At 38.1% G+C, this 27322-nt stretch overlaps 1 protein-coding gene across 3 annotated transcripts in view; it reads right to left on the reverse strand.

Moving 5' to 3' along the window:
* The window catches only part of LOC139478087 (5'-deoxynucleotidase HDDC2-like), an 87522-nt gene that overhangs the window by 22538 nt on the left and 37662 nt on the right, over nucleotides 1-27322 (reverse strand). The window lies entirely within an intron of this gene.

Raw genomic sequence — 27322 nt, forward strand, 5'->3', positions numbered from 1 at the left:
AAGGATTAGCCCCAACACAACCTTGTCTATAGTGACACCATAATCTCTTTCCAAAGCATCCAGTAAATATGTCAACAAGATCAGTGCCAGTCCAACAGGATTAACAGGATTAAGTATTCCTCTCTGTCTAGCCATCCATTTAGCATAGGGCACAACCAATCGTGTATCAACCAATCACATTCCTTTTTATTGTTCAAATTTTTGTTAAATACATACTGTAGCTAAGTTTTAGCAGAGAAGGGGTTTGACTCTCTTACCAAGCAGACCTCTCTCCCACAGCCCAGAGGGTTGTACCGACTCTCTGTGGCACCCTCAGCTATTTTTCTAAGTATATTGTTAATTGTTCTTGTAAATAAAATTGTGATTAGTCTCCTGTGACTCCGGCTCTTTGCTGACTAATTCCCCAAGAAAACCAGCACGCCATTTGGAAGGTATTGTTCTCACAGAACAGTACCATGATAATTTGGCACAGAATCATCGTTTTCGGAACCACAGAGTCCAGGAACTAACTACGACCAGCTACAAGAACCCATTGGAGGACATGTCCAACCCTGATCATCTGATAGATTAACAAGCAAGCTGCATCTACCTCTGACCTCAACACTGGATTAAAGACAACCAACTCCTCCAAAGACACCAACAAAGGAAGAAAAAGTCTTCAAATATTGTAAGTAGAGCATTACATTGTTGAATACTTGTCTTTCTTTAATTTAGTATGGCACATACTAATAGGTGTCATGGCAAATATGGAGTCTGGTATGGAAAGTAACTGAAAGTGAAATTTCAACAGTGTCTTTAGTTACGCCCCTTGCCAAAAGTGTAATTCAGGCAAAATTTGGCACAAAAACAACAAATTGTTTAGTAGATACAGGGGCATCCATTTGTTGTATTTCGTCTGCTCTTCTTAGCACAGCTTTTGAAAACCTTACTCTTGGAAACTCACCCTTTCCACAGGTTAAAGGTGTTGGCGGCGAATTGCATAAAGTGTTAGGTTCAGTTGTGTTAGATTTTGTCATTGAGGATCAGGAATTTTCTCAAAGATTCCATGTTCTGCCTACACTACCAGAGGCAGTGATACTAGGTGAGAACTTCATTGATGACTGATGCAGTCTTAGATTATAGCTGTCATTCCTTGATACTTAACAACACCTCAGATAGGCAATATATGAATTTCATAGCCAATTCAGTGGAAGAGATTAGTGGATTAGCAAAAGCAATAGATCAGATTTACATCCCCCCTCAGAGTGAAATTCATTTCAAGGCTAGACTATCAGAGGTCAAAGAGGATTCCCTCATCCTCATTGAACCCATTGCTTCCCTCACTGCTCATTCTGAAGTAGCAGGTGGTAGAACTCTTTCCAAAGTGAAAGGCAAAACTGCTACATTTAGGCTTATGAATCCCTCCCAAGAAGAAAAAGTTCTTGACAAGGGTACAGTTGTAGGCAAATTTAGTTACATTGACAAAGACTCTGTTTTTGAAATCGGCTCTGACCAACCATTTATAAGTACCGTTAACACTGACAATGAGAAGAGAGACAATGACACCAGGGATTATGTTAAAATTGCACAAGAATTAGGATTTGATTTGACCAATACACAACTGACTCCAGACCAACGACACAGACTACTTAGATTTTTGGGACAAAATAGAGACATGTTTTCAATGAGTTTGCAGATTTAGGAAAGACTGACATGCACCAACATATCATTGACACTGGCGACCACCCACCCGTTAAGTGTAGACCATATCGCCAATCTCCTCATCTCCAAAAAGTCACCAAAGAACTTATAGATGATTTTCTGAAGTATGATTTGATCGAGGAGTCTACTTCTATGTTTTCAGCTCCTATTATCCTAGTCAAGAAACGTGATGGCTCATATAGATTTGTTTGTGACTACAGAAAGTTGAATTCCGTCACTTTACCAATGTCATGGCCTCTTCCTGTTTTTGATGATGTTGTTGATCACATCGCCAAGCATAAAACTGCTTTCGTCACCCATTAAGGCCTTTATCAATTCAAGGTTTGACAAATTCTCCACTTTGTTTTCAACAGCTCATGAGCAAAGTGCTAAGAAAATTGCTTTTTAAGGTTGCGCTAATTTACATTGATGATTTGATAATTTACAGCAAAAACTTTGAAGAGCATCTCCCAACATTTGGAGCAAGTATTTTACTATCTGAAACAGGCAATATTAACACTAAAGCCATCCAAATGCAATTTTGCAACAGACAAAGTTTCTTTTCTGGGTCATGTTTTATCATGTAGAGGTGTTCAAGTTGATGACAAAAAGATTGAAGCAATTAGAACCTTTCCAATGCCCAAATCACAAAAGCAGATTCGCTCCTTCTTAGGCCTCACAAACTTCTACAGGAAGTTTGTGAAAAATTATGCCCACATAGCGCTTCCACTGAATGCTTTGCTAAAGAAGCATTCAGAGTTAGAAGTAGGAAAGAAACCAAAATTCAAATGGTCACTTGAGTGTGATCTGGCTTTCAACACACTCAACCATGCTATGAGTAATACACCTGTTCTGGCTTATCCAAATTTTGACAAAGAATTTCATCTCGCAACTGATGCTAGTGATATGAGCATAGGTTTTGTTATGAGTCAAAAAGATGAGAAAAATAATGAACATCCAATAGCTTTTGGTGGAAGAGCTCTTCATGGCAGCGAAAAGAACTGGAGCATTACAGAAAAGGAAGGCTTAGCTCTAGTTGAAGCCATTATATCCTTTCATCCATACCTTGCAAATTCCAAATTCACAGTCTACACTGACCATATAGCATTGAAATGGCTGAAATCCATCAAGGATGCCACAGGTAGGTTAGGGCGATGGTCTTTGGAACTTTCTACCTACACTTTTGATTGTTCACCGCAGCGGCAAAGCCAATGGGAATGCCGATGCTCTCTCACGTAGGGAATATGAGGAAAATATTAACTGTAATGATCAGACAGAAGACGATGCTGAGAAAACAGTCTTCTCAGTAACTTCAACTCAGCAAAGCAAATCAACTAGCAGTACCACAATCTTGCCAAACACCCATTCATCCACACAGGTCACACAGACAACTCAGACTGAGGATATTTGCACACCTATTGTCAATCACTTAATGTTGTCGCAGCATTACATGCTACAAATGCTGATGTTACTCAAGACACATTGGTTGAAGTAAGTATAAAAGAACATCCAAATTTACGTCACCTACAAAGGATTTGTCCAGATTTCATCCAAATCTTTGACTACAAAGAGGATGATGTCCTACCACAAAATGAAAAGGATCGTCAAAAGATTCTTATCGAAGCCAATACTTTTGAAATTGATGAAGGCATCCTATACAGATTCGTTCCACAAAGACAGAAAGGACATGCAGACAAGTTCATTAAACAGCTGGCAGTCCCAAGAGCCCTCAGGAATCAAGTCCTCCAATCCTACCATGACTCAGAGTTTGGCGGTTGCCACCATGGGAAAGAAAGGATGCACAACACCATGAGACCTAAGTACTACTGGCCCAAAATGTACAGCGATATTGTTACTTATGTCCAGACATGTGAGGTATGTCAACAGACCAAGAGGCACTACCATGGCAAGAAGGCACCACTTCGTCCACTACCTGTAGAAGGGCCTTCACCCGATGGCACGTTGACATTCTCGGTCCCCTGCCAACAACACCAGACAAGTACAGGTACATTTTGGTCATCACAGATGCATCATCCAGATGGTGTGAAGTCTTTCCACTTCAGACCCAAGAAGCCAAAGAAGTAGCAGATGTTCTTGTTAGAGAAATATTTTGTTGGTATGGTGCTCCAAGGACCTTAATTTCAGACAGAGGTCAGAACTTCATGTCCAAACTCATCAAAGCAATTTGTGAACTTTTGGCAATTAAATTTACCCATACCAGCCCATACCATCCTCAAACAAACAGCTGTGTAGAAAGGCTCAATTCCTATATCAATCAGTCACTAAGAGCCTATTGTTACAAGTCTCAAAATGATAGGCCCCGTTTTATTCCTGGCATCATGATGGCCTATCGGAAGGCCCCAAATTCATCAACACAAAAATCCCCATACGTTATACTTTTTGGCCGAGAAATGAGAGCTCCACAAGATGTAGCACTAATTCCAAAAGAAAATTTAGGCCACAATAACAAAAGTTATCTTTCAAGTTTGCTTGAGGAGCTGGAAATCACTAGAACAATTGCAGCTGAAAACACTGCTCGGGCTGAATTCGCCCCAGGTCAAAGAGTTTGGTTTTATTGTCAAAAAGTTGAAAAAGGCCTTTCCAACAAATTAACCAAAAAGTGGAATGGTAGCTATTATATCATCCACACAGGTCCAAATTATACCTACAAACTACGCCGAAGTTCTGACGACAAAATACACACACCACTGGTCCATGCCAACCGTCTGAAGCCATATTTTGATCCTGCTGATCGTCCACAGTATCCTCAGAACCATACCTCAATGACACAAGTAACATAGATTCAGGAGTCATGGATGACAACGAGGAACCAGTCAATGATACTCAGCTTGACAGCAACAATTCCCCATCAACAAGTTCAACTTACCAGGCTACTGATCAATCACCTCCACAACAGAAAGGTAAGAAGGTCAATTCCAAAACAAAGGCAGGTACTTCCAGCAACAAGAGTCCGAAGCAAAAGACCCCAACAAAGAAGAAAAACCCTGCTTCAAGTACAACAGAACAACCTGCCAGTCCCAGTACAACAATGACGAAGGAAAATCATGCTCCAACTAAGCTAAATGAAAAAGTAAACAAAGGGAAAAGAGGAGTGAATAGTAAGTATCACCAGCCAAAATCCAGAAAACAAATTGAGGACGGCCAGGCACAACCTCCAAGTCAGAGTCCAACATCAGGTAATCATACCAAGGATATCTCTCCTATTTTCAATCCAAAGGACATCCACTCAATTGGAAGTTCTAAGAGAGCAAATGGCAAAATCTACTACAGAGTGAAATGGAAGGATCCAGAAAGGGGAAACACATGGGAGTATGGCAGCAGCATTCCAGACTCCATTCGGAGAGAATTTCACCTCAAAAGAAGTGAAAACGACGAAAACGTCCACTGAAGAATCATAAGTTTTTTTACCAAAAGGAATCAGCACAAGACAAGTTTGGACTAAGCCAAGTGGCGGTCTTCGCTAATAAATTCAAGAGCCAGGATACAATACTCCCTATTATACCGGGATGCTGCTTTCCCAGCCAGCTTTCCTAGTGCCTCCCCTTAATGCCTTTAAATGATTTTTTATCCACTCTTTTACACCATTCGACCTAGGAGGTGTACTGGTAAAGGTTATAATTTTTTGGCCAGTGTAGTATCAACATTGAGGACTTCATCAATAGCTTCTCGAATTCGACTGATTTGTGAACGAAGTGCTTCTCTATTAGTGGAAGCTGCTCCCAAGCGGGCTGATCTTTCGTCTTCTAAGTTACGCAATCTTTCCGCAACACGGCGTCTACGGAATTCATCATCTGCCGTGTAAGTTTAGTTTTCTCATACGATATATGCTTGTCATGTTCATCTAGCTGGGCTATATTATTGATGAGTGATCCCCGCATTGTTTGCATTGCCTTGTCAAGACCTCGTAATTCTCTGATATTGCACTCCAAGGGTGGTGCCTCTAATGTGGAATTATCTTAGGTTGCCAAGATTTCTTAGAGTCCATCAGAGGCCTGCTTCACATCTTCCAAATTATCTTTATCTATGGCAGCCGGCGTTGCACTGAGTTCAGTCCCCACAGTCTGAAGAACCTTAGTAGTCTTTGCAGAATGTTTTGCTTGTGAGTCAAAGACCTAATTCATTAAGAATAATGTTGATGCCGATTGTAGACAATGCTAGGGGCTTACGAGTAAGTGTATGCATAAGATCAATATCTGGAGAGCCGTGCAATCCCAATATTCCTTTACTACCTCTTGCAAACTTGGAATAGTCATGGCCAATAGGAGTAACATAATTTTTGTCTTCTTTTAAGACATCGTAATAATCATTAATGGTTGATTGCAAAAGTTCCTCATTAAGATTCATAAAGCTGTTTTCATCACTACCCCCTTCGACTGCAATAGTATCAATGAGGTTATCTAGATTAATATCATCCAATTTTTACATTAAACAGAAGGTTACATAATTTCAATATAAACAATGTCTTCGCAATACGGATGCAAGTTAAATCCATTAGGTTGGTTGGTTGGATGGTGATATTCCAGTGATTGATAACATGAGCATCGATCCACGCAATAGGGATACGATGACATGCATCAACCAAATCAGAGAGCCCGACCACCGGATCCCGCAAGCAGTGTTGTTCCGTGACTGTGGCCTTGCGGGATTCCTGCAACATTTCTGTGCATGACGCAATTAAAAAACAACAACGCGTCCGGCTGGGCGCACAAAGCTTTTCACCTTCACTTACCTCAATGTAATTTTAATCCGAAAGTTTGTGTATAATAAGTAACATTGCAGTCAAACATCAGCGTGTTTCTTAACCAAATGTGTCCATCATGTTTGAGAATTACTATAGTGATATTTTTACCAATCATAGGCAAGCTTACAATTAATGACAGCAGGACTGCACTGAATATTATTTTCCTTCCAATGAGATTTATTGTTTCTAAATAGATACTGTCATAGCCGGCAGTAATAAGCATGGCGTCTGCTTAACCGAAGAAGTGACAAATGCGCATGGAAACATTTTTTGTGTCATCATTGGGTAAAAAACCAAAAGAATGATGACAAAGACAATCCCATAAATAGTTCAAAAGACATTTCTGATGATTCAGTCAGTTCTTATTTTGAAGATAAAGTTTGCGATGCTAATGTGTCGTCGGTTGATAGATCGACCGCTTCAGACAGTGTGACTCGGTCTCAGTCAGTTAAACCACATGCTTTCCAACATGAATGGCTGCGAAAGTACAACTGGTTATGCTTCGAATGACGCAATGTGTTGTAAACATGCAAATATTCAAGGTTGAAATTGTTAAATCCAAAAGAGAAGACAATCCGTTATTTGAAACTACATACAGATTAATCATATAAACATTAAACATTTCTTTTGAATTAAAAGTTTTTATTGCACTTTATACCATATTTTATTGAATTAAGACCATAAAATTAAAGGACAGTACATAGCATTTAAAAATCATCATCAATTTGGCTTTAATAAGGAAGAGGCCCTTCAAAATTTAAAGGCCCATTTAATTGACACCAAGGGGCCCTAAGGCTATGGTACAACTATACACAGCTGAAGCTAGTACGTTTCTTCCTATCCCACCAGAAAATCACCTGTATTTATGTGAATCCCTCGAGATAGACCCATTTATCGAACACGCTTTAAGCGCAGTAAGCTGTGAGTTTTACCACAGAAACTGAATGTTCTTAGCGCCACTTACCACCGCTTTAATAACAGCTAACTACTGTCAATTTAAACATATGTGCCAATCCTAATAATATATATGGAGGTGGAAACGCCACAAGTGATTGCGGAAACGCCAATTGCTGAAACACCGCAAGTGAACGGGGAAACATCGCAAGTGAGATTGACTAAAAAGTCGCAGCCGGTAAAAGGGGAGCGCTGGCGAGGAAGGCAAAAGCCCAAACTGAACATAGTACACACACGATTAAAACTTGGGCTCCCTATGCCCTAGGTGTTACAACAGTGGTATGGTTGTTTTTTAACACTGGAGAAGAGAAAACACCACCATTTCAAAAATTGGACAAGGTTAGAGTTAAGCCTTCATGTAATGTTATAAAAGCATCACTACTCCAGTTACAAACGGTAAAATGTTGGTAAACGCAGCGTATCATTCAGCTGTGGTAAGCAGCCTAGCTATAGGATATGCCTGTAAAGGTAAAATGATTACTAAAGCCACATCACCCAAGCTAGATTTTAATGGTTATGATATTGGTATGATGGTCACAGATGTAGGCCTATCTATGGCTACTAAAGATATGCTAATCAAACAAAGACTTATCCCAGAAGACATAATGAAGTAATTAAACATTTGAACATTTATGAACATAGTTAAAAAACAAAATGGAATCAATTGCAATGATAGTCGGTGGAGCTTTTGTTAATGCTCTGGCTTTTTCAGGGAGTAATTTTTTATTTTCTACTATGAGAGAATCAAACACAAAAGAAATTGAAGAGGAGCGGAAACGGCACAATAAAGCATTAGAACAACTCTAAACAGCCCAGTCACAATGGTCCCCTAAAAGAATGCAGAGGCTAGATGATATTAAGGATGAACTTCGTAAACAAATCCATTCAATTCAAACCTTTAAGGATGTTGAATCTGCCATGCACGTTTACTTCCTTTTAAACAGGAAGACATTTGACCCATTTGGCACAAAGCCAACACACTCACAGTATAACACACCGTCAGAAGGTCAGAAAGGTCACGAGATAAGCTTTATTGTTCTGGGGTTGTCCACGTGGCTATATTTACGCTATTACGCATAAGCCATGAGCTATTAATAGCGCTGAGTCTTTTCAGCTATGAGCTGGCAACACGCCGGCCATAGGCTGGGCTGATCTGCATTTAGACAAATGATATGATAGGCCCATAACAACCATGAATCGGTGAAGATTTACACTCATGGGAAAGACCCTAATCTGTGGCAAGTGGTGTGTGAAAATGTTTTGTGGAATTCATGCTTATTACATTAGGCAGGATAATATTAACTATACATGTTCTGTATGCAGGATAGGGGTCAAAGGTCGTTACTGCTTATGCAAGAAACACAGGGCTGATAAGATAAGGAACCAGAATATTTACACAAGGAAGAGGGATTACATCAATGAGAGGACTAGGTTGGGTAGAATACATGTTTAGATATATATGAATAAATAACCATTTAGATATCTGGTTATTTTGCATATACCATTACATCACAATGATTTTTTGAGTTGAAGGCTTAGGCAAAACAATGTGGTCTACGTGGTTGTTCTCGAATGAGAAAAGCTGAATTGTTCACCTCACTCGGTTTGGTAAACAAACCCTAGACTGTTATAGAAATCTCAAAGCTCAACCGAAAAAGAGTGGGCTGAGCAGTTATTCTCAAATGAGAAAAGATGAATTAATTGATTTACTGGATAATAATCAACCTGTTGTTGAGTTAAGATTTGTACCCACAGCCAGCGTTGGTAAATGTCTAAGAGGTTGGAAGATGGATATTAATTCCAAAATGGATGTTAATGATGTTAAACCCATCATATCGAGCAAAATTAATGAGGAGTTAGATGATTAAAATAGTAAAAAATATGAGCTAAGGGTTAAAATGTCATCGAGTAAAAATAACGCAGACGATAGAGCTGAATATACCAAACCTTATCTCAGGGGCAACCAAGAAGTTATACCTGAATCTGAATCTATAAGCACATCATCAAATGCTTCAATTCAGCAGATACAAGAAACTTAAGAATGCTGGACTAACAGAAGTTTGGGTTGGGGTCAATCTCATTAAAATCAGATCTTAGTTTTCGCTACCATTAAACAAAGATCTGAGCACATCCCATATAGGTCACGTCAGAGCGACCTTTTGCGAATTTTGACCGACCAGTTAAATGACTGACAAGAAATCGACATTAGCCAATCAGAAAGCAGCTTTCTCAAGCTTTAGGACATTAGTTTCAAACTGGCAACTACGCTTCGAAACATATTTTGACGTATTTTCAATTAAAAAAATTAAATGATAAGAACATTCTGGAATGGCTTATAGATGGCCAAGATTGTATGGATACCATAACTGTCGTTCGGAATACCCCTTGTTAAATATTTCATGGTTGCATGATTAGAAAGTACATTCCGACAGTCACTTTCATGATCTGGTAAGCGACGCTCTGACTGGTTGGATGAAAGGACGTTCTGACATGACCCGTAATGGCATGTCCTCAGATCTTTGTTTAGCGATAGCGAGAACTAAGATCTGATTTTAATGAGATTGGGGTTGGGGTGTGGATAAACTTGATACTTTATTATTTAGATATAGCAAATTATATTCCTTTGAAAGGTGGATCTTATATAGATTTACCCTCATATTATAAGAAGAAAAAAGCCATAATTAATGTAAAATATAAAAGTGATGAATATTCAACAAACATGCAGATAGGCCTTCGAGCTATCCCAAAGACATCAACATCAATCTAAACCTCGATGGTATAGACGAACATACACGAACCTCACAAACTGATAAGGTGGAAAAGCAAAATAATTTTGCTATAAATGTTTTCAGACATTATTCTAAAGGAATTGTTGTACATAGGATAAGCTCCTCCCCAGAACATATTCCCAGAATCAATTCATTTCTTATCGAAAAAGATGGGAAATATCATTATACATGAGTAAAGAGTTTAAACAGGCTATTATGCGATCAAACAAAACATGCGGGAAAGAAATATTTCTGCGAAAGATGTCTGCATGGGTACAGCAGACAAGATCTGTTAAAAGCGAATAAAGAAGAGTGCAGAGGTGTTGGGCAGACTGCTATCAGGATCGATATACCTAAAGCGGGTAACAATATATTAAAATTTGAGCATTATTGAAATCAAATGCAAGTACCTTACATAATTTAATGATGGTGAAATTGTTTTCTAAGGCCAATAATAAATTAGTAGAAGGATATGATTCTTGTGATCACACTACACACATATAATATTTCGACGCCAATAATTTGTACGGATGGGCTATGAGTCAACATTTACCTAACAGTGGTTTTGAGTGAGTAAAAAATATCGATGTGAATGATATTCCCACAGATTTCGATAAAGGTTACAAAACCAGAAGTTTAACTTAGAATATACAACAGAGTTACACAAAGACTGTAACAGTTATCCGCCAGCTCCCAAAAGATTAACGGTAATAGAGATTGGATGTCATAATATCAACATTCCTTGATGGGCAATACTAGGTTAGCTAATGAGAAAAACTCGTACCAAATTTAATGGATAAATATAGAATACTTAACGAGCTCCCGTGTAATGCCAATTTTATGAAACGAGTGAATCGTTTCGGTATTTGACGAGCAAAAGCGAGTCAGATACCACAACTATTCACGAGTTTCATAAAATTGGTTTTACATGGGAGCGAGTTTAGTATTTTATTTATTACTTGCCATTTATAACGTTTTTAGAATTATACTGTTGAGTATGAATAGGCTGACATCTACACAATCCACGGCATAGTCCAATTGAGTTTAACAGAATAATACTTCAAACATGTCAAAAATTGAAACGTATGAATTTAATACCATACAACGGTCCACTTTTAGAATTCACAAAATTATCTCACATACTTTAACAGACTAACGACTGTCGTTGCGCTACACTACGATCGCCTTGTGGAACGGGTCTTGCACCTCAAAGTTTACAATAACGTCACAATACCCGATGACGTAGTTTGTGGAATTTTGTTGCAAGATCCAGCAGCGAAACAGTGCCATGTGATGTCAGCCTAGCAACAAGGTTGCTGGGGTCATCGAGTGTGCATAAGCTCCTCTCAGTGATCTATCAACTCCACACGCAATGTCGTTGAATAAGCCAAGGGATGTTGAGAGCTTTCAATATTTGTTCGTGAAACATGTTCAGAGAGTACATAAGCACGCGTTTTGGTATTACACAATGTGTAATACAGCTGTATGTTTATTAAACGGGTGATCTCTTCACAGGCAAGTAATAAGACAAAATATATAGTCCACTTTAGGAATCTCCATATCTATCACTAGGTATCAAACTAAAGAAAATACACAGAGTTCTACAGTCTGATCAAAGACCTTGGATGGAGCCCAATATAAGGCTGAACACAGATTTAAGAAAGATGGCTACTAGTGATTTCGAAAAGAACCTAATTTAGCTCATGAATAACTCAGTATTTGGTAAAACTATGGAGAAGCTAAGGAAGCATGTTGATGTTAAATTGGTCAGATCTAATGAGGAAGAAAGACTCAGGAAACTTATAGCCAGTCCGGCTTTTAACAGAAGTAAGATATTTGATAACGACTTAGTGGCACTACATATGCTGAAGAGAAATATAAAATTCAACAGACAGGTGTACGTTGGTATGAGTATTCTTGACTTGTCAAAACACTTAATGTGTGACTTTTATTACAACGAACTTAAGAAGCAATACATTGATAGATGCGAGGTGTTATATACCAACACAGATTCTTTGTTAATGGAAATACAAACTGAGGATGTGTATAAAGATATGACAGATAAAATAGACATGTACAATAACCTAATCCTTTACACAGCATGGTAAAATAAAAGTATTAGGTAAGATGAAGGATGAATGTGCTGGAGCTCCTATTGCGGAGTATGTTGGATTAAGACCTAAGATGTATTCTATAAAGAAGTCTGATAATGGGGAGATAAGAAAAGCTTAAGGCGTAAAGAAGTATGTGGTAAAAAAGCATATCAAACACAAACAGTATAAAGAAGCATTATTCAATGGTAGAACATTCAAACACGAGATGAACACTTCAAGATGTGTCAATCACAGGATATATGGATTAAGAATGAACAAGACCTCATTATCCCCCTTATATACAAAGAGATGGATTGATAAGGATGGTGTAACTACCTATGGCTATGGTTACTTAGGGCGGTAATACTGTATCGCTGGGAACTATAAGCAACTCTTCTCGTACAAATACTGTGCCTAGTCCATCTTTAAGATTATATAGAATAGGCTCGCCTTCTTTCATAACCAACTGGTTGATGTTATATATCTTAAGAGACCAAACTGGGTCAGTTGCACGACATTGGCCTCCTTTGAGTTCACCGGGCAGGTATAAATATCTTACGCTAACTCTATCCAGAAGTTTTTGTTCTTTGCCTCTCCGTGGTGCTGAAATTCAGAAGTCACAGATTTCATATTAATCGCATCGGATGGTTTCTTCCCGATTAATCTTGTTACTTCATGTTTATATATGCGGCTCAGTGCATTAGCTACTTCTGTTGAATCTTTTGTGGTTAATGGTTCAGCCTCTTTGAACCGACTATCCACATCTACTATGGTTACATGGCTATTTAATACGGCGTATTTATATGTTTTGTGTCTTACCTTAACATGAGGAAGAAACAAGAGGTCAGCCTGATGAGCTTCATTCATTGCAAAAATATCAAACTTTTTCCTCCCTATATAACGCTGGGCCGGTAAGTATATTTGCCACATTGCTTGTTTCTTTAACCAATCCTTGGCCACATCTTTAGATACCTTAGCCGTAATGGCTAATTTTTGTATTGCTCCTATACCTTTCCAATATCCTTGCTGGCTATAGTAAATTTTATCCATTATTAATTTATAGTGATTTTAATATGACGCATGACGATCGTTGGATCGCATTGCGGTTTTACATAAAGAATGAACTCTGTAGTAATAGAATTGGGGTATAAATCTGGCTCCAGTGGCAGTGGTCCAGAATCACCATTACCTATACCAAAAAATTTCTATCATTTACAACATAGAAGCATTGACAGGGTTTGGTAATGGCTCAAGTGGTGGTGATCCAGAGCCCTTTTCATTACATTTAGCTTAGTCTCATGACGATTATTGAATCGCATTGCGGTTTTGCATAAAAAATTACCTCTGTAGTAGTAGTGCAGGGGTATAAATCTGGCTCCAGCGTCAGTGGTCCAGAATCACAATTGCCTATACTACTGCATTTGAGTGTAATCAACTTTAGTCTCTCTAGAGTAGCATGTCCAAAGTGTTTATGCAACATGCTTTTCTCAGCTCATTTTTACTAAGGTTGTCTTCTGACTCTACTGTGTCACATCAAGTTCATCTTATAAAGGTCGGAATTCAGAAGTATTGCACTACTTGTCCCATCTAAAACCATCAGTCAAGTCAATGCAGTTGTGACCAGTTGATGTCAAATCCAGGTTCAATGTTTTCTTAGAGATGGTATTCTTATTATTAGGCAAGTACAATATTGTTTCTGCTTTCTTCAGTGACAGCTTTCCAAGTAGCAGAGGAATATCTGTGTTAATTGTACATAGCATGCAGTTGATTACAGTGGACAAAATTGTTAAAAGTGAGGATACTTGATGAATAATGTTAAATTGCACTGTTAGATTTCTTCGGTTAATTTCATCTTGCTTATCCTGTTGAGGACATTTTCTCTTGACCAACGAAAATTTGTCTTGAACTTGACCTGTATCTTAAACTAGAGTATCTTCATTCTTGTGATCTACCTCTGTATCCATAGTTCCTTGTATAATATACACATTTTTGTGAGAAAGTAATTCCTTCACATCCAGTTGTGTTCTGATATCTCCAAATATTCTTTAAGAGCAGACTTCATAGAGTCAGAGCAGTTATTACTAGTCGTTTTTGGTTCTTGGTCAATCCTGAATAATCCAGAAATTTGAATGAAAGCACAGAATCTGGTATGTTATACTTCTTGCATTGTGAATATTTTCTTTCTTATTCAATAATGAACTCTGCCACAGTCATTTCTGCATTCTTGTAAATGTCAAATTCCCAGTATGACTGCATACGCTAAACCAAAAGTGTCACATTTATACAGTTCATCAAGTGCCTTAACAAGAGTAGCTACACCTGTTTTCAAATTCAAATCCTTCACAACAATTGCCAATTATTTTTTCCCTGGCTTGTCTATTTAGTATCACTGTGAGAGCTCGTTTTCTCTCTGAAACTCAGACATATGCCTGCATATTTCAAGCTCATTTTTCCCAAGTCTCGTATGTCATCTCATGTGACAGTATCAGTATCCATGTGCCATCTTTGAAGTTTATACGAACAACCATGCTCTGTTACCAATGTCAGTTACCTATGACAGGCCAGCCAAACACTTCTACTTTATACCATTACTTTGTGCCATGTCATCCCTCCCGAGGAAACTATCCATCATGGTAGATGAGCCAATCTCACATGGGTAACCATCCATAATGTTTTGAGCTTGTTGCGACAACAATCCCCTGGCATTAAAATGAATGTCTTGTACCGGCTAGATTTCTGATTTGGTTGTCTGCAAAATGATATAGTAGTTGAATCAGAAAAGTCCTGTTTGGCATAAGCTGTCCCAATTGGACAAAAAGAAGATTGATAGATCCATACAGATGCACTATTTGGATGTCATCAAATCTTATGAACAGCGCTGCAATTCATGTTCGCAGTTGCTAGAAAACTAGTAACAGCAATATCATAGACTGGAGTGTGAAGTTTCCGTACTGCTTCCATCTGAAATGTCAGTAGACTTGACCCATATTTCTTGTTTGAGAAAATTCAGCAATACGAACCAGTGCATTTTTTGCTCTAGGCATAACAAATAATCAGCTATAGTAGTATAGGTAATAGGGGTTCTGGACCACTTCCACTGGAGCCGGATTTATTACCTATACTGCTACTACAGATGGCATTTTTTATGCCAAAATGACTATGCGATTCAACGATAGTCATGAGATCAAGTTAAATTGGCTCTAGCTCACCAATACCTGGGGCCAATCATTGCTTTAGATGAGCCTAAATGATAATAAAAATATTCTTCATTATTTTTATCGATAAAGCGATATTCAACATTTTTATTAACTCTTTCAACACCAGTCAACCAGAAGTGTTTACTGCTGGGACACCGAGTTCCCAGAGACTCTTGTGTGATAGATGAAGCCAACATTAATCAAAGAAAATATCTGCTTGTAAAATATATTTGCTACTACATGTTATACACCATTTGAAAGGTCTGATCCTATGGTTTATAAATATGAAAGTTATGTTTTTCACATTATCTAAAATAATGCATTTAGAACTTATTTAAGTTTGTTGTAAATAAAAAATGTAAGCTAACACATTGTTAACGTCCAGATTAGGGACCAAGGAAGCAAAAACTTGACTATTTTCGGCAAATATAAGATTTCATAAAATCCACTTACCTATTTCTGTTTTATTTTCATTGTTTATGTGATTGAAAATCATTTTAAAAACAATTGTTAAAAGTATCTATATCATCACCCATTTCCCGATAACAGCGGCTGTCCGCTCAGTAACATGAAGAAATACCCCCGTTTTCGAGGCTTCGTATGAAAAGCACGTTCGTCGAAGAATGGCATGTGACACATCGCTGGAAAGCTTATTCCTTCATCTACATGCTCGTAACATTGCCTGTTTTTTTTCGTAGTTATAACAAGCGATTTCATTGGATTAAAATTGGTTTCTAATGACGCTTTCTTGCTGAAATCTGCAACAAGTTTCGTGATTGGTCTATTTTGAGCACGTGACCTAAGGCAGCCAATCAAATTACAGCTGTGATACCAAGCTCGTGTTTGATAAATTTCACAAGTTGGCGAAAGATTTTTGTTAAATCGTGTTATTCTGAACGTTTTAAGCAGGAAATCACGATATATATTAAAAATATGGAACTTCGTGAATGTATCGTGCTAGGTTACGAGCTGTGACAAAGATTTTTCATGCATATATTTTTGCATTAAACATCGTGTCCGAGCCGAGAATTCGAGGAGACGAAAGCCGAGATGTCATTTGACTTACATTACACGCGATCTCACGAAAAGATGGAAATAATAACTTAGATGTAAGTTTGATTACTTTTAGATATATTTTTGTTGATTTCATTTATTACTTTGTATAATATATTTAAAGATTTGTTTAAAACGTCTTTATTTTGCTCTTTGACATGTTCGATGTGGACCCGTTGTCGAAATGTGTGTCCGAGAATTTTATTTTCAATAACATCGCGGGAAATAGTGAATAATTTTTTAATTTATCGATAAAAAATGATAAATTGAAATGGAATACATATTACAGACATTGTGAAATGTGATAGATTTAATAAATGAATGATATCACAGGTAGGTCCATAACAATATATTCTGTTTTGACGTGACTACGGCTTGGCCGGATAACCGGCCTACGGTGTCTGGGGACTTGATGCTTCTTGGCCGGATAACCGGCCTGCGGTGTTGAAAGAGTTAAGTTCTTCATTCATTTTACTAGGAGACCAGACTATATAACTACACTCTTCTTGTAAATTGATAAGAAACAATTGATAACCGTATTTGGTTGGTTTGACATCACTGATATAATAAAAACCTTGTGGTAATTCTCTCCATTTAATAGCTTTTTTGATCTCCATTATTATATATATTTATGTAAGCATTTGTCTAAATGTAATCAAACGATAGTAAGCAATCTATTTTTAATCTCCAACCAGTTCTTTGGTTTTGGCACGGAATAATTGACGCGCTTGTTGCCTCCCCTGTTCTATGAATTTTTTTTTTCTCATCCTCGCTAATACCACTGGTCTTATGAGATTTTGATCGAATCTCCTGCTTCATTTCGTTGTATTTGGTGAGTTCTGACAACACTAAACGAAACTCATCTTCGGATATCTTACAATCAACCATTGCTGTCGAAATATGATCCTCAATGCTGTTACTATCGTGTTTTAATGCTTTCTTTTGTAACCTATGAGAAATGAATTTTATCGCTATTCCTGCCAGTCCCGAGACTCCGGCGGCTATTTCCATGCCGAGCACGATAGGCGCGGCGATTATAGTTGATAGTAAACCGACACCAGCTACACCGAGTCCCATGCCAGCTGCTACAAGAGCGGTGTCAACTCCGTCTAGAGCATTCACGGCTCTGCGATACTTTTTATACAATCCAAGTCTCAACTCCCTATCCTTCTCTATTCGATGTTTTATGTCGCTTATTTGATGTAATCGAAATCCATCAACAGTTTCCATCTTTTCAATTACTTCATCGAGCACTGGATATAAACTCATAGTGTATATTACGAATATATAATAGTCTTTAATTGGTCTTGCTTAAATGTTTTGAGAGTATACATCAACCTTATCAAATGTATATTATATGGCAAGAATATCTTAGTAAGAGAAATACTACCACTTTTAATAATTTGAACCCCCTCGAGGGTTGCAACGGGCGATGCTCCGATATGAATAATACTGCAACGTTGACGCTTGTGTTTCTTGAGCCATTTAATTGATAGACCTGGTAATATTTCCAAGGCATCTACCGGTACATCTCCGAACAAGACTTCAATAATAAGCGTAGAAATATTAGGTATTGCACTCAAGTTAACTTTAATATCATCGAATTCAGCAACCAAATTTAAACTAACATTTTTGACTGCCGGACGACTATATAACATATGACCTGGTTTTTCTGGCAAGGGAGTGACTAACACACTTTTTCGTTTTGACGGGATATAAGCCGCGAGTACGATACCACTATTTATTATCTTAGTTAAATTATGTCCCTTACCCATCATCACATAAGGTGGAGTTATGACGATATTCAGTAGCCACTCGATGTTTGCTTCGACCATAGTCCATTTATTCTCACCGTTGAGAATAATATTGTACGAAGTGTTTTTAAGGAGTCTACTAACATCGACATCGCTTAAATCTCCTAGATTTTCCGGAAATGTAACTTCTTTCCGCTTGTATACATTATCGTGTAAATGTAAAGAGTATAACTTACCATTGTTACCGGGTTTACCGAATCCTTCTGTGTCTCTGAGATCGGAAAGCGCAATTGTATTACATTGTCTTATCGTTCCAGGGCCTGATGCATCAACCATTATTTATAATATGGAGTGTTACACTTAAGTATCCTATATGTACAGGTTGGTGTTTTACATCTAATACAGAAATTTTAAGGTCTGAAATAATACCCCGCTTTAATTTTTTATATTGTAATGTTGAGAAAGATTCCGTTCTACCGCTATTGTATTTTTCATCTTTCACTGGAACACTTCTGAGTAGAGTTGAAGGACTTTCTAGTTGAATATTATCCATCGTGCTTATTTGATCAAGATGGATGAACAACTCTTTATAGGGAACTAAATCAGGTAATTTAATCTCCTGATCTGGTAACTTGTGTATTGTGCCAATTAAGCTTGTAAATCCAAGTGTAGCTGATGGGTCCAATAAAAGCATGTTTGTTTCTTCATTGTCGAATTTCACTGTCCCAGTCGCCTCATTTTGTGTAAGACTAATTCCATTAGGCTTAAAAATTTCATCATTGAGTGAGCTTACGCTGTAATACCCATCAGGTATAGTAATGGATTTGCTAGTACCAAATGAATATAATAGCATTATCCTATTATTATCTTTTGCAGCACTTATATTGGTCCACCTCGGGTAATACGTTACATCGCATAGAGCGACTTCGAGTTGTCCATCCGAGTTATCGATAGTACGAAGCAGTTGAATAGACTGACTATTTGTTATTCCCAGGAGTGTAACATACATATCAAATATACAATGATACTATATCATAACTTAAATATGGAATCAACCATTATTTATAATATGGAGTGTTACACTTAAGTATCCTTAACCTGTACAGGTTGGTGTTTTACATCTAATACAGAAATTTTGAGGTCTGAAATAATACCCCGCTTTAATTTTTTATATTGTAATGTTGAGAAAGATTCCGTTCTACTGCTATTGTATTTTTCATCTTTGACTGGAACACTTCTGATTAGAGTTGAAGGACTTTCTTGTTGAATATTATCCGTCGTACTGATTTGATCAAGATGGATGCACATTTCTTTATAGGGAACTAAATCGGGTAAATCGAGTCCCTGATCTGATGTCTTGAGTACTGTTATTTCTCCTCTCCATTCAAGTGTGTATGCTAAGTTCTCGTAAAGCTTTACATCCTTTTTTCCAGCGTTTAAAATCAGTAACCCCTTCAACTCATTTTGTGTTAGACTAATTCCATTAGGCTTAAAAAATTCATCGAGTGAGCATACGCTGTAATACCCATCAGGTATAATGTATTTTTTACCATTTATTTCTGTCTCATTATTATAACCCCTCGCAGCATTTATATTGGTCCACTGTGGGTAATACGTTACATCGCATAGAGCGACTTCGAGTTGTCCATCCGAGTTATCGATAGTACGAAGCAGTTGAATAGACTGGCCATTTGTTATTCCCGGGAGTGTAACATACATATTAAATATACAATGATAGTATATCATAACTTAAATATGAAATCGACTTACATTACTAATCAATCGATTATAGTAACTGCCTCTGGTGCTGAATTTTTCGTTAAATTCCCCGATATCTTTGAAAAGTACAGGGTCACGGCAACTAGCGATAAAATGGTGCACGATTGGTTTCACAATCCGATGCAATTTTGGCAGAATCAGTTATACTTTGCTGTATGGTGTGCCACAACGGGATGTGGCGTATCTCTTTATGCTCCAGGATTTGAACTATATAAGTCTGTTATAACATTTCACGTGTACTATCAGATTAGACGTATACTTAAAGAACTTAGTGCTCCATTACCGCAGGATCGAGCGTGGAATTCCACAAATAATAATTATGATAGGTCCGCGTATGAGCGTATTTGTCAGGAATTAAATATTTCTACGAGTAAACGAGCAAACCATGGTCTAGGTGTTCCTTACACAGAGGAAAAAATATCCGTCAAAGAAGAAAGCGATTATGTATATAAAGTACTTAATAAATTTCCAGTTAATTTTGTTAAGTTGTATAGTACCAGCAAACTTTACGCAAGAATATATGATCATCGTCTAAAAACCGGTGATTACTATAAAGGCTGGGAACTTTATAGAAACGATTGGAGAGGGGATATTATGAGTTTTAAGAGTGGTTTAATTTATATTGTTACAAAAATTTATACAAATGAACGATACCGCAAACGCTTGGAATGAATTTCTTAATGATAAAACGGAAAATAATTTTACTAACCCAGGATTTGTAAGAGTTAATGAATCGATAAGAACTTATGTATGGGCAATTCTCGGAGCACAATCGCAAACACGAACGTCCATTATTCTGGGACGGCGCTCGATGCACAAAAACAGTTTGTCGCAAACGTGGAGGATGCCATTAATTCACCAGTTGACATACCATCGTCTATAAAACGTTTTCAAGATGTATTACAGTACGCTCAATCCAAAGTGGACTACGTTTATGCACCGGGGCTATACATATCTCCGAGTAATATGGAACTTAAGATCGGTCAAGTGATAGGCTATAATAGTAAAATTGTTATTGCTACCGATCAACAAAAACCAGGTATAAATTCAGATATTAACGTCAAATTAATAACGCAAACGATCACGGGCGAAACGGGAATAGTCAAGCCACAGATATCTACTGACGCTCCTACAAACACATCTACTGACGCACAAGTACCACCGCATATTGCGGCTAAAAATCAACAACATATTGATGAAAAAACAGCACTTATAGTAGGTGGAGTCGCGGCTGGTTTACTCATGATTTGGTTAAATAGTTCTTAGCGGATACGTACAACAGCCCTGCGATTGCTACGATCAGCCCCCACAAGTTTTGACTAAGCCAAGTGGTTGTCTTAGCTAATAAATTCAATAGCTAGGAAACAACACTCCCTATGATACTGGGAAGTGAGGCCGCTGCTTTCTCAGCGAGCTTTCCCAGTGCTGAGTCTAATGCTTTTTAATGCTTTTTTATCCACTCTTTTATACCACCCCTATTACTAGGGGGTGTGGGCGGTGTACCACCACCTGTGCCACCGGTTAACGAGAGAGTCAAAGTCGATATGATAAATCCCAACGCGGTTAAAATACTGGCAATTGTTATTCCCTGTTCTCTGAACAATGTTTTAATTTTATCGGCCAGTGTAGTGTCATCGTTGAGGACTTGATCGATAGTTTTTCGAATTCGACTGATTTGCGAACGAAGTGCCTTTCTATTACTGGAAGCTTCATCGAGACGGGTCGATCTTTCGTCTTCTAAGTTACGCAATCTTTCCGCTACGCGGCGTCTACTGAACTCATCGTCCGCGTGTTCAAGTTTTGTTTTCTCTTGAGCTATATGCTTGTCGATTTCGGATATCTTGGCTATATTATTTATCAGTTCTCCCCGCATTGTTCGTAATGCCTTGTCAAGACCTCGTAATTCCCTAATACTAAACTCCGAGAATGGTACACTGGCCGTGGAATTATCATAATAGGTATCTAAGATCCGTTCGAGGCCACCATCGAGGAAGCCTCCAAATTATCTGTGTTACTGAATTCTTCCTGCACAGTCCTAAGAACCTTAGTAGTCTTCGGGGAAAGTCGTGAGTAGTCTACAAAACCTAATTCATCACGAAAAGTGCCGATACCATGTTTACCGGCTATCGTAGGCAAGGCTAGGGGCTTATGAGTACGAGAATGCATAAGATCAATATCCGGTTCGCCACGCAATCGCAATATTCCTTTACTATCTATCGTAAACTTTGAATAGTCACGACCAATAGGGGTATCTTTAAAGTTATCATAATAATCATCAACGGCTGGTTTCACAAGTTCATCATTTACGGTTGGGTTCAAAATTTCATCGTTAAAATTCATAAAGCTGGTTTCATCAGTATCTTCGATTGGATTCTGGTTATCAAAGTCATCAAAGGTATCTAGATCAAAATCAGTCATTTTTATATTAAACATAGGGTACATGTTTTCAATATAACAATGTCTTCGCAATACGGACGCAAGTTAAACCCACAACGTAGACTTCAAGATCCATAAGGGGTCAAGGCAATTCGTCAGTCTGTAACTATAACTAATAACCCTAGTACCATCGATCAGAATCAAACGCTTCTGGTTCGCTTTGCTAATCTCGGCGCACACGATGTGTTAGTTCCGGGAACTGTACAAATAGCATTTACAATTAATTTGACTTCTGCCGACGTTAACAGGGAGCCCGTTCAGAACATAGGTTGTGCTATCGTTAAGAAAATCGCCATTAAAATTAGCGGTAATGAGGTTTTGAGTATCAACAATAGCGATGCATACTATTGTTACATGGATCTCTGGAGAACGGATACAGAGCGGGAAAACTTACAGTACCAAGGTATTTGTAATAAGAACACATTGAGACGTGGGCGCTGAAAATGATGTTGATACCAACGAAAAAGATAAGGCCGTTGCCGACGCATTAGGTAACCGATTCTATGTTCCCCTAGACTTAGAATTACTAGATTCCCACATGCCCTTTTATCAAGCATCCCTAGGCGATAGGTTAGAATACGAAATCACTTTTAATGACTTCGGTAGAGTAATCAGAGCTGCTGAAGATGCTAGCTATTCCATTGACAATATCTCGCTCGAGTACGATATGACAACTGATCCCGAATTAGCCAGACAAATTCGTAACCATTATACCGGAAAGTGTAGCCATTTTGTACGATTGCGTGTTGTGACACCGAAAGATCACGAGGGACAGAAAAGATACGATGTGGAATATCAATCTAAACGTCCCCACGAGGTCGTTGAAGGGTATTTTAATGTTGTTCGAGGACCCCTCCGATGTGTTTAAAAGAAATACCGAGAAGTTCTACAATCCCAAGATTACATAAGTAGAATTGACTATCGAGGGCGTTCCTAATCAACTATATAGCCAAGGAATGCTAGCGTATCACCAGTGGGATGAGATTAAAAAACTTCCTTCTATAAAACGTTCTCCGGAAGTTAACGCGGTCGTGAAAGATCTGTCTCTCGGGAGTGTATCGATGGGTGAATACCTCACCACGAAGTACGTGCTAAGGCTCGACATGCAAACAACGGACGATGACCAACTACACGGCAGTGGGAGGAGAGTAGAAAATGCTAGCGAGGGTGCCACCATACAGATAACGAAGCTCCAGGAATCGGCTGGTAAATTAAACATATATTTGTACGTGATTATGGATGCGCAACTTAATATACAGAATGGGAGATTCGTGCAAGCAATCTATTAATAATCTTTTACCAAAAGATCCGCACTGCGCTATCATATGCAAACGGGCTGTGGAAAAACAGCTTTTATTCTAGATATTTTACAAAGTCATTATCGAGACGTTTTCGATTATATTATTATTATGTGTCCGACTATAAGCGTTAATAAAACATACTTATCGAGAGATTGGGTAATGAATGACGCCGGGGTACACAGAGTCGATCCGGGCGATTGTTTACAAGACTGTCTCCGAGTATGTCACGAAAAATACAAAGGAGAATCAACTCGACGACTGCTGCGCTAGTAAAGAACTCACAAAAAAGAAAGATATGCTTTCGTATTTAGCATTCTCCGGTCGGCATACTCAACATAGCGTTTGGGTACTTACTCAAAAATACAACTCTGTCCTGAAAGATCTCAGAGAGCAGACCAAATGGGTAGCACTGTTTCATTGCAAAGATCGAGATTCTTTCGAGGAATGTTTACGCGAAAATGATGTCATTTATACCAAGCTCGAACGAGATAAAGTCAGAGAACTGTTATCGGCAACGAAGCACTGTAAACTCGAATTAAAAACCGATCAACCAGCTGCTTATGCAATTGCTTAGCAAAATGTAGCAAAATGTAGCAAAATGTGGCAAATTGAACATTAGCGGTTAATATGACATAAAATGTGGCTCGAAATCATCATTCTTTCGCAACAGTTCATTATTATGGGTTGTATTGGATATGTCATATTATATTATGTTAGACTTAAATATCTCCTTAGGTATTACATTATGGAATGCGACGAACTCATCGAACAAATGCTCAAAGAATCTGAGCCTGATCAAAATGTAGATAAATCTTTAGATAAACATAGAGAAAGACTCGCCGCTTTGGTAGCCGGTGAAAAATGTTCCCAATATTTGGGAGAAAATTATGCCATCGAAAAAATTGATAACATGACCGACAAAGAGATTAAAAAACTGTACGCGCGTTACGAGTCTAGACTGGGAGCTACCATGACAAAAACGATAGGTTCGGCTATGTTACAACTATACACAGTCGTAGCTAGTACGTTTCTTCCTATCCCGGCAGAGCATCGCATGTATTTATGCGAATCTCTAGAGAAAGACCCATTCATCGAACACGCTATAAGCGCAGTGAGCTGTGAGTTTTATCATAGATACGGAATGTTTTTAGCTCCGTTCACCACAGCTTTAATAACGGCTAGGTATTGTCAATTTAAACATACGTGCCCACTTAATAATATAAATGGAGACTCAACAGATTGTGAAAACGCAACAAGTGAACGAGGAAGTAACTGCACAACCACAACAGATTGCGGAACAACGAGTGAATGAGGAACCACCACCAGTGAATGAGAAAACACAACATGTGAATGCACCACAAACACAAAAACCAGCCAGAGTGACAAAGAATCATTTGAAAATAGCTGCAGGAAGGAAGGGAGGACTGGCGCGCAAAGCGAAATTAATAAATAATTCAAATATTAATCCGATTAAAACATGGACACTAGTAGGAGTTGCTGGTATAGCGGCTGTATGGTTCTTTTATAAGACCGGAGAAGAGAAAACGTCACCCCCAATACAACAAGTTCAATTAGAGGTTAGCCCCCATATAATGCTATAAGAAGCATGACTACTCCAGTTACAGACGGTAAAATGTTGGTAAACGCAACATATCATTCAGCGGTGGTCACCGGCTTGGCCATTGGCTATGCTCGTATGGCTAAAATGATTACTAAAGCCACACCTCCCAAGCTAGATTTTAATAGTTTTGACATCGGTATGATGGTTCTGGATATTGGATTGGCTCTGGCAACGAAGGATATGCTCGTCAAACAAGGGCTTAACCCGGAAGACATAATGAAGTAATTAAACATTTGAATATCTTATAGTCATATAAACCATGGCAACAATTGCGATGATGGTCGGTGGAGCTATTGTTAATGCTCTAGCTTTTTCGGGGAGTAATTATTTATTTTCTAGTATGAGGGAATCAAACGCTAAAGAAGTTGAAGAGGAGCGTAAATGACATAACGAAGCAATGGAACAACTCCAAGCAGCTCAGTCACAATATACACAGCGGAGAATGAAGAGATTAGACTTTATTCATGAAAAACTGCTTAAGGAAGGACATTCAATTCAAACGTTTAAGGATGTCGAATCTGCCATGCACGAATACTTCCTCGTTTATGGGAAAAAACTGGACCCAATACCGTGACCTACAATGAGTCAGTTTTATACACCGTCAGAGGAACAAAAGAACCGCGAGGTCACATTTGTGATTATGGGATTGACTGCTGTATTGATTTTCAGCTATATAATTACGCATAAATAACCACAGCTGTGGCTATGCATAAACCATGACCTAGTTAGCTAATCTATAAATAGCCTAATCAATATCTCACCAGTGTAGATGTGATTTGCATTTAGACAAATGATATGATAGATGTATAACCATGAATAATTGCAAATTTACACTCATGGGTAAGAAGACTCTATGTAACCGACCCTGTGTTGATATTTACTGCGGCATACACCATTATTACATCAGGCGCGGAAACATAAACTATACGTGTTCTGTATGCGGGATAGGGGTCAAAGGTCGTTATTGTTTATGTAAGGAACACGGTGCTGATAGGGTCAGGAACCAGATTATTTATGCTAGGAAGAGAGATTACATCAATGAGAGGAATAGGTTGGGGAGAATACGTATTTAAATATATGAAAAACAACCAATTAGACATTTGACTCATTTGGCATATACCATTCAACCACAATGGTTTTTGTCAGAGAGTTAAAAGCTATGGCAAAGCAACGTGGTCTACATGGATATTCTCGAATGAGAAAAGCTGAATTGATTACCTTACTAGGTTTGGAATACAACAACCCCCAGACTGTTAGAGAACTCAAAGCTCGAGCGAGAAACAGTGGGCTGAGAGGTTATTCTCGAATGAGAAGAGCTGAATTGATTGCTTTACTAGATAATAAAGATGATGATAATAATGTTGATATTGATAATGATGATGATAAACAACAAGAATTAATATTTGTACCCATATCCGTCGGCGTTTGTAAATATCTAAGAGGTTGGAAGATGGATATTAATTCCAACATGGATGTTAACGATATTAAGCCCATCATATCGAGTAAAATTAACGAGGAGTTAGATGATTTACATAGTATAAAATACCAGCTGACAATTAAAATGTTATTGAGTAAAAGTAACACAGACGATAGCACCGAATATACCGAACCATATTTCCATAGCAATCAAGAAGTTATAACTGAATCCGATACTATAAACGCATCATTAGATACATCAATTCAGAGGATACAGGAAACTTTAGAACGCTGGACTAATAGAGGTTCGTAATCGATAGTTTATGTTTAGATATAGCAAATTATATGCCTTTCAAAGGTGGATCTTATATAGATTTACCCCCGTATTATAAGAAGAAAAAAGCCATAATTAACGTAAAAAATAAATCAGATGACTGTTTAAGAATGATGATAAGATCTGCATTGTTCCCCGTAGACAAGCATCCGGATAGACCTTCTAGCTATCCCC

Source organism: Haliotis cracherodii, unplaced genomic scaffold (assembly GCF_022045235.1).
Source record: "Haliotis cracherodii isolate W230 unplaced genomic scaffold, xgHalCrac1.p SCAF_1, whole genome shotgun sequence".
NCBI lineage: Eukaryota > Metazoa > Mollusca > Gastropoda > Lepetellida > Haliotidae > Haliotis > Haliotis cracherodii.